Below are 9,681 nucleotides of genomic sequence, written 5' to 3'. Positions count from 1 at the left end.
CCTATATCAATGAGATGACAGAAGCATCAAAAACTTCAATTTGTATCCAAAGGCCGCATGAGTCAACTTACTGTATATGCACAGACATTTTACTGTTCTGTAAGGCATGCTGTTGCAAGCATAATATCCATTTAACATATGGTAAAGATGGAGAACCATAAAATGCATCTAGAAAAAAATCCAGCTAATGACAAAGAGCAGGTAAGTGAATACTTCAAACCTCAAAACATATACCAATCAGCAAGTCTGAGTAACATCTCTCTCAGGATATGAACAAAAATAACTAGCATGGATTTTATTGCATGCATCTTTTAAATCATAATAACTGAAAAGATTATATATAGATCTAATCCAAGTGAACCTAGAGTCACACCGTGTTGCCCCAGAAGAACAATTGTATCAGATGCCTAACTAATAAGTATTTTACCAAAACTTGGCAAATAAGTTGAGAAACGAAATTCTAAAAGGTGACAGAATCATGGGCAAAAATAATGGAGACTTATAAAATACATTCTGTAGTTGATAAAGTAGTTGACTTCTTGAGAGGACTGTAAAATTATCAGGGAAAGGAGAGCAGATGTTACACATTTGAACTTGGTAAAAGGGTTTGATGCACTGCTTCATGAAAAGTCACTCGAGAAATTAATTCAAATTGACTTGGATCTGATCAGTGTCACACAGATTGAAAACTGCTTGAAAATCAGTAAACAAAAGATCATAACAAATGGCCGTATATCCATTTGGGGTAGAGATCAGCCACTGGAATTGGTGTTAAATCTGGTCTTAGTTAATGGTATTATGAATAATTTTTTTCAAATAAACACTTTTAATAGAAGTTTCAAATGCTGCTGCATTGAAAGATGATGCCTACAAAAGAAAGAACTGAAAATAATAGTTACAAAGAAAAGAGTTAAAGACACAGGAGAGAATGTGAAATTTAGCTTATAAAAATTCACTCCAGAAAATAAGATGTGAATAAAAAAGAATGATACTGATTTTTTTTTTTTTAACACAGACACCAGAACTTACAGATTCAGGTAAATCTTTTCCTTCAAAATAGTCATTCTGAAAAACCAAGTACTTAGTCCAGGAATACTGTCACTGTTCAAAATGTTTTTGGAAATTCATCTGTGAAATTGCCTTAAGAAATCAGTGCCAATAAACTTTAGTGCCCTTTATGAGCCATATAACAAAATGTGTCATCACAAAACAGCCATGCTTAATTTTTTCCTACACTTCATTTGTAATAAAAACTTATATTTCCCAGCTTCTTCATCAGACTTAATGCCAAACAGCCTCTGGCTAGTTCTAAAAATTAAAACCACCCTCAGAGAACTAAGATTTGTTTCCACTAAAATTATCTAAAATAATATACCATACATATATTTTTTTGTCCACAGGCTTATTTATTCCACCAACACTTAATGAAAATCTGCTTATGTTTGTCCCTACTCTTTGACCCTGGAGAGGATAGAAAAAGTAATGATCTTTGCCCTTCAGGCACTTACATACTGGTTGGAGGAGACAATCACATAAATAATTACATTAGACACGACATAGTGACTAAACAACAACAATAATGAAACTTTGATAGATACATGCTTAGAATTCTCTGAGAGTACAAAGGGGTTTGGGGAAGAGGATTCCAACAGCAACACATGTTTGATAGCCGTATGCAATTCAGAAACTGGTGGTAGCTCCAATGGGAGCTCAGGGTAGGTGGTGGAGCAGCCTCCGAAGAAGATGCCGGAAAAATAACAGTAAAAAGTAAAGATTAAATGTCATACTGAACAGTTGGAACTTAATTCTTCAGGCAGAAGAAAAATAAGCTAGGGAGTCACAAGACCTGACCTGTGAATTTAGGAAGATAATTAGGGGCTGTGATAGGATGGCTGTATTTGAAGAGAGACTAGAATCTCAGCAGTTAGAGGGTGTTTGCATTCCACTCTCATCAGGCTTTGACCTCCACCACTCCACCCAAAGTGCCTTATCAAGGTCACCAAAGGTCTGTACCATGGTCGGTTCTCAGTGACCAGTTCTCTTTTCTCAATGGTCAATTCTCTTTTCTCAATGGTCAGTGCACTTTTCTTACTTGGCTTCCAGGACATGTTACTCTCTTGGTTTTCTTCCTACCTTGTAGGTAGTTCCTTCTTGGTCTCTTTTCACCAGGGAGATTTCCATTCTCTACCCCAAATTTTTAATGATGGAGCACTCCAGGGTGCAGTCCTAGATTCTTTTCTCTCTAGTTTTTGGTGAATACACTCAGCCTCATTGCTATACGTACCTTTTACATAAGCCTGGAAATAATCCAAATGTCCATCAGTGTGAGAATAGATTCATAAATTAGTATATGAACTCTCTTTAAGATTTAAAAGAATGTTTAAGGAATGATTTAGTTCTACATTTTAAAAAGTTGTGACTGAGATGTGACAAACACATATGTTCTGTGAAGCAAACAGAAGCATCCCAAATCATTCCTGGGATTATTCTTTATTAAGGATCTGTTGTAGCATGTAATATTTGGACATCATAGGGTTTAGTGAGTGAGAGTCTCCTAAGTTAGTCCGTGTACTCATCTACTTTTCTTTAGTCTTTCTGCACTTAAAATTGCCTGCCTACCATCCCCATCCCATGTCAACCATACCCTTTCCTCTCTTTCAAGCACCACTGCCTCCAACAATGTCAGACTCCCAGGAGAAAGCAGAATAGAACAGTCTGAGAGGTTAAAGTAGAATGGGGAAAAGAATCTGAAGTACACAGTAGGAGTTTAATAAATATCTGTTGAGTGAGTGAATGAGTTATGAACAACTAGACTTCTGGAGAGAGTAGCTTGGAAGAGGTGAAGAGGAAGGAAGGATGAACTGAAAGAGGTGGGAAGTTGCTCAAGATGGAACATGAGTGCTTCTCATAGAATAGGAAGAAAAAGAAAACTCCCCTGAGTAGTAAAGAGCTGGTAAGGAGCAGGTTGTAGGCATTGGGAGTATTTGGGAGAATGTTCTCATCTGTTCTGTAGCCTACATTTCACTCAGTCAGAGAGCATAACCAAGCTTCTTCATGTATTCAGCCCACTGACCTCCTGTGTATCTCATTCTGCACCATTAGTGGGATGATAATTTTGAGGGTGGTAGAGACGGAGGGTGGGGATAGAGTAGGTAGAACAGAGCTAACCCCACCTCACTGGTTCACTAACCTCAGAAATTACACTGTGATCCAGCAATCCCTAACCCACCTGACTCCGTGGGCAGCCCTCTGGTGAGCAGAGTTCCCAGCATGAAAGAAAGAATCGGCTCTGTGACCAGACCCACGGCTCTGCTGCTGATACAACTGCCAACATTCCAGAAATGAATCTTCCCCCTGCCTGTCAGGACCCATCTATTCTAATTCCTTACCTTGATCTTGGAAAACTATAAAAGGACCAATTACCCTCTGAGTTAGCCAGAGCCTCATTTGTACTCAATGAGGAATCTCACACACACACACACACACACACACACACACACAGAGGCCCACAACTCCAACATCACAACTGGTGCTAACTATTAACCTAGATCAATAGTCTCAACAGAAAAGGTCAAAGGTGCAATGGGCCCAGGGAACCCCAGACCACATTACTCTCCACCTTGACCAACTTGACAGACAGGCTCAAATTGCTCTGGCTGTCTACTTTCAGTGCATTAGCAACGAACTTCAGGGTTTGAAACTAGCAGTCCTTTCCCTTACATTAAATGCTTTTTAAAAAGTAAATAATAAGCAGAAGATGGCAAGGAAGGAGTAAGAACAGTGAGAACAAGGATAATAAAACAAGACAAGAATTTTAACCACTGGCTTACTTTTCCTAAACGAATGCACATAATTTTGCAGATTTCCTTTATAGAAAGAAATATTTCTATTTTCTTTCTTTATTTTTTACAGCAAAAGAGATTTATGGGGCACTCTGCTGAATGATATATGGAGATATGAATATACCTAAGTAAAATCATACTCTAAAGTCTAGTGAAGCACCCCAGCCTGGAGTTTTGGGGGCACTCTTGATACCAAACTGACTCAAAAGGCCCTCTAGCATTAAAAACTGACCAGAGCCTCTTATATATAAAAACTACTTAGAAACTTCCTGTATTAACTTCCTGTTTCTGTAACACATTTCCACCTACTTAATGGCTTAAAACAACACAAATTATCTCAGAGTTGTATAGATTAGACATCTAACACAGGTTTAACTGGGCTAAATTCAAGGTGTTCGCAAGGCAACATTCATTCTGGAGGCCCTGGGGCAAATTCCCTGCCTTGCCTTTTCCAGCTTCTAGAGGCCACCTGCATTCATTGGCTCTTCCATCTTCAAAGTCAACAATATGGCATCTCTCCGACCATTCTTTTTCAGTTGCACCTCTCTCTGAAGCTCATCTTTGGCCTCTCTCTTCCATTTTCAAAGACCCTTTTAATACAGTGGGCCCATCTGAGTAGTCCAGAATAATCTCTGTATTTTATGATCAGTTGATTAGCAACCTTAATTCCACTGATCTAACTACCCTTTGCCACATAAGCTACATATTTGCAAGTTACAGGGATTAGAAGGTGAATATCTTTGAAACTATCTATTTTATCACATCTCCTTATTGTTCCCAAGGCAAAGTGGAGGACCAGCCTTTCTTTCCAAACTTTCCTTTGATGGCCTTTTTAAACCTAATTTCACCTTTCTAAAATGTTTTGGAAGTAGATCTAGTACTAAGGGCTTCCCAGGTGTTGTTAGGGGTAAAAAATACCCACCTACCAATGCAGGAGACAGAAGAGATGCAGGTTCAATCCCTGGGTTGGGAAGATCCCCTGGAGGAGGGCACAGCAACCCATTCCAGTATTCTTATCTGAAGAATCCCATGGACAGAGCAGCCTGGCGGTCTAGAATCTTTAGAGTCCCAAAGAGTTGGACATGACTGAAGAGACTGCCCACGCATGCACTAGAACTAAAGCTCCGTTAGGGAGGGTACTGGATCCTTTTAAATGAGTATCAGGTGAGATTAAGTTTTAATGGAAACTATATAAGCCTTAAAACACACACACACACACACACAACTGCTGACAGGTGAGAATTTCAGTACATAAATATATTGCCTACTAGATAGGTGATTACATTTTAAACCACTAATGCCAGTAAATATAATACAAAACACAAGGTAGCCTGGGTACTGAAAACTTGGATAGGTTGATAGACTCTTTAAATCGTTTTTTAAAGGGTAGTTTATTTTCTTCTTCCTTAGCACGGAAACATAAAAAATGTATTCAATAAATAAGCAAATGGAAGGAGAATCAATCTAATATCAAAGTGACTAGAGAGTTAATGCCAGGTCTCGATCTGTATGCTGGTGTTCCGGAATACAGAGGGCTGAAGGTCAGGGGCTCTGGGTAACCTCTACATGAAGAATGCCTTGACTTATCAGGGAGAGAGAAGCCTCTCCATTCTATACAAAGGTGTCTCTCTGAAGTCATAGTCCCTAACAAATTTATGCAGAAAAGGTTTTGCAAGATTTGAAGAAAGTTTTATTCCAAATTCCAGGCCACACAACATACACACACACAATCAATATTCATATTGAAGATTTGAAATAAACATGCACACCATCTCCTACTATTTTCTAAAACTGTCTCTAATCACACAGACAAGTAAATTCAATATCTTCTGTATGTGACAGTAATTTGAACAACAAATAATAAAAGTAGAAAAGTGAAGAGAAGTACATTTGTGGCAACTTGCTGTACGCCAGGCACTTTGCACATCTTATCTTATTTGATCCCCACAACAATCTACAAGGTGTGGGTTACAGGACACTAAAAGGACACAGGGTCTAGGAAGCTAAGAAATTACCTAAGACTTCACATCCAATTAATAAGTGATATAGTTCAGATTTGAACTCAGAAAAATCTCCCTCTAAAAATTAGTCGTATACTCAACCTACGTGACTAGTGGCTAATATTTTTCTTTCTAGCAAAATCCTTACTGATGATTAAAAATAAAAGTGCTAAGTGTGATCCAGTGGTTAAGACTCTGCATTTCCAGTGCACGGGGCCCAGGTTCGATCCCTGGTCAGGGAACTAGATCTCACATGCCACAACTAAGACCCAGCACAGCCAATTAATTAATTAATTTAAAAATAAAATAAGAGTGCTAATATTAAAAGAAGATTATTAGTCATATACTGTGACATCACACTGATTCTTAATAAGTTCTCTGAGTTTTTAATAGATATCATATAAAATACGAGCCAAGCCTTAGTCGTAAATCTAAATGTAGCCACTGAAAAGAAGTCCCTCTTCACTATATCTGTAATTAGGACTCAGTTCATTTTACAGGTCCTTACAATAGTAATTAAACATTTCATCTTTTGCATTACATGTGTTTTCAAACTGCTCTTAAAGATCATGGGTCAACAGCCTTCACATCTTTTAGCATTTCACAGCTAATGCTCTACAAACATGGTCAGCAAAGAAAACACACATGGTCCTGGGGAACACAAACTGCGGCAACATACAGTATGCATTTAATTCTAACAAAGTGTGCTTCTTAACCTCTGGGTGTCGCTCCACCATTTCTTTAATAAGGCTACACATTTCCAAGGTAGGTTCAGTTTCCAAAATCAAGGCAACAGGCCTCATATGTGTTGTATGGCCATTCAGATACATATAATGTGTCTGAACGCCTTTAAACAAGGGCATTTGGTACATGCTCCCTAGCACTATCATATGTACTTATGAACTATCTCCCCCAAGATGGTAAGCCCCTTGAGGGCAAGTGCCATGCCTGATATCTCACCTTATTAGCCGCACATGGGCAGAGTAGCAACACTATCTGTCATGTAGATGGCATTGTGCAATCTCTAAATTGCTCTTATGGATCAGCCCCTAAGTGCACTGTGACATTTGCCAATCTTCCAGACAAGGATCACAGAGGCTATGCAATTAGCTGGAATCATACCCACAACAGAAAACTATTTATTCCTTGTTTTGCATACTTGGTTGTTTTCTTTCCTGAAGGTTTTTATTACAAGGACTCACGCCTATCGGCCTTAGTCCTAGGGAGCGTGTACTAAATGCACTTGCTTGAAGGTGTTCAGACACATTAAATGCATCTGAATAGCCGTACAGCACATGTGGGGCCTGTTGCCCTATTTTTGGAAACTGAACCTTCCTTGGAAATGCGTAGCCTTATAAAGAAATAGTGGAGTGATATCCATTGTGTGTTAAAATAAGTATTATACAGTGCTAGTACATATAAGTGGAAGGCACTGTTCTTTACAAATACTAACTTATTTAATTCTCCAAGCATCCCTACACAATAAATGCTGCTTTTATCTCCATTTTACAGACGGGAAAATGGAGAAACACAGAGATGAACTAATTCTAAATCACAGGAATAGTAAATGGCAGCAGTGAGTTTCGAATACAGGAAGTCTGACTCGATGTCTGTGCCCTTAACTTATTCTGCACTGTTCTGCCTGAATAAGAATCTACAAAGATCTTTAGTCAAGACATGTGATCTGTTGTTCAACAAGGGGGATAAAAGTGTGTTTACTCCTCCCTATGTGATTTATTTGGTTATATTCTAAAACCTTTCCTCATGCCAACAGAACTCCACGTACTACACTATATTTTCCTGTACTGAAGGCATATGCGATGGTTAGTTTGACTGACACATAAAATACCCAAAACAAAATACCTCAAGACTTGAAGATTTTTTGTTTTATGAATTAGAGACATGAAAGGATTACCTAGGTATCAGAAGTGTTATAAGCTCACATCTGTAAGTCTTTCCTGGAGATTTTCATATTCAAGAATGTCCCCTGTCTGAAATATTTCAGTGCTCACTCTGTATCTTAGCTTGAAATGTATCTAATCCTTTTTAACTGTTAATTTTCAACTACTTTTTCTTCACACATGCTTTCCATGTAATGTTGAACACTTCTTACATTTTTATTCCAGATGTCCTGAAAACATGCTGGTAAACATGCAAACATATTGTAAAGGTTTAAAATTCGGGGTGTGTATACATGTATCAACAGGAGTTATGAATTATGTATACCTCAAGCCTATATAAATTAGATTTTGAAGAACAAGCATCATAGTACTCAGGCAGGTCATAATAAGAGATTCCATGTGAAATGTAAAAACTACCTTGAATAAATTATCCATAAGTTAACACTCTCATTAGAATGACATATTTATTATTTCTGGGTTTGTGACATTCCTTTAATGCACTTTGACTAACTGTTCTAACAGCATGTTAAGAAACCATTGCAGGCCTTTCCCCCCCAGAATTAGCAGACTTTGTTTATACTTGAACTAAAATGATTTAAAAATAATATAACATTAAAAACAATCACCCATTTCCCAATGTAGAATAATAATACCATTTTCTTCTGCCCAGAAACACTTAATTAAAGCAGGATATAACTTTAGTAATTATTTTTGCACAGAATGACTCTAAAATTAATAGTCAATTGTAAGACTGTTTAAAAATTGGGAGACTGACAATCAAAACATCTTAAATGCTTTGTTTGTGTGATGAAAAGGAGTGATCCTTTAATTCCCTCACACACATTAAACTGATTTCACAGACTTTCTGTGCTGGTGTTTAACATAGTCAAGTGCTTGAGGTTACATAAAATAAACAATCTTGAGATCTGATTGCAAATGTTTGCAATTTATGATGTAAACTGAATTTGTGAAAAAATAACAGGATCCCATGTTACTGAAGCCAAAAAGGCATTTTTCAGAAATCAAAATAGTTCCGAAATTTGAGTATTGTATTATGCTAAAGTATTACCATCTGAGGATCTAAAAAGTTATGAATCTGGGGAAAAACTCAAAATAGATATTTATCAGTTCAGCTTCAAGCTAAGGCCTCGGTTCTCAGTGGGCCTCCTGTATTATAGAGTCTTTAATGATGTTTTGAGTAAGTTCTTTTAATTCAGTTTTCCTTAATCAAGAATTTTATAGCTTGGGAAGTCTGCACATCCTTAAGATCTGGGGGACAATTGCGGGAGATTTTAATTATTTATTACGATTATTATTGAGTTTGGACCAAAACGACACACATTGGGCAGGCTTTATAGTGAAGCTTTCTTCGGTCCCCTTCTCAGAGTGGCCTGGAAACACGGGTTTGGGAACTCGGGGTTCACACATCCAGGCGTTTGGGCCACGGCGCTCCGCAAAGCGGGCTCTGCGCGAGCCCCAGTGGGAGGCTGGACCCCCGAGGGACCGACCCCGACGGGAAAAGAAAGGTGGCCTCGGTACCCGCTGGGTCTCGGGAGAGCGGACGCGAGAGGAGAGGGAGGACGCCGCCGGCGCCCCTGACGCGGGTCCCACAGGCCGCGCCAGGCTCGGGCACCGCCGACGGGGCCGAGAAACTTTGACCTCGCTTTTCCTCGCCCACTGGGGCTGCGTCCGCGGGCTCCTCGGCCAGCCGCGCTCCCTCGAGGACCCGATCCCGCGGGCTCGGCACTCAGCCCAGCCGGCGCCGGCGGCCCGAAACGTTCCAGCCGACTTAGGCCCCGCTGCCGCGCTCCTTCGCTGGGGCCGGGCGCCCCGCCGGCCTGGGCCCGGGCGCCACGCGTCCTTTGACCTCAAGCTCCCGGAGCGCAGTTGTAGGGGTCGCCTAGGCCCCGGACTGGACCGCCAGACCCTGGCCCCAGG

Source organism: Cervus canadensis, chromosome 7 (genome assembly GCF_019320065.1).
Source record: "Cervus canadensis isolate Bull #8, Minnesota chromosome 7, ASM1932006v1, whole genome shotgun sequence".
Lineage (NCBI taxonomy): Eukaryota > Metazoa > Chordata > Mammalia > Artiodactyla > Cervidae > Cervus > Cervus canadensis.
Note: the sequence above shows the minus strand (reverse complement) of the source record.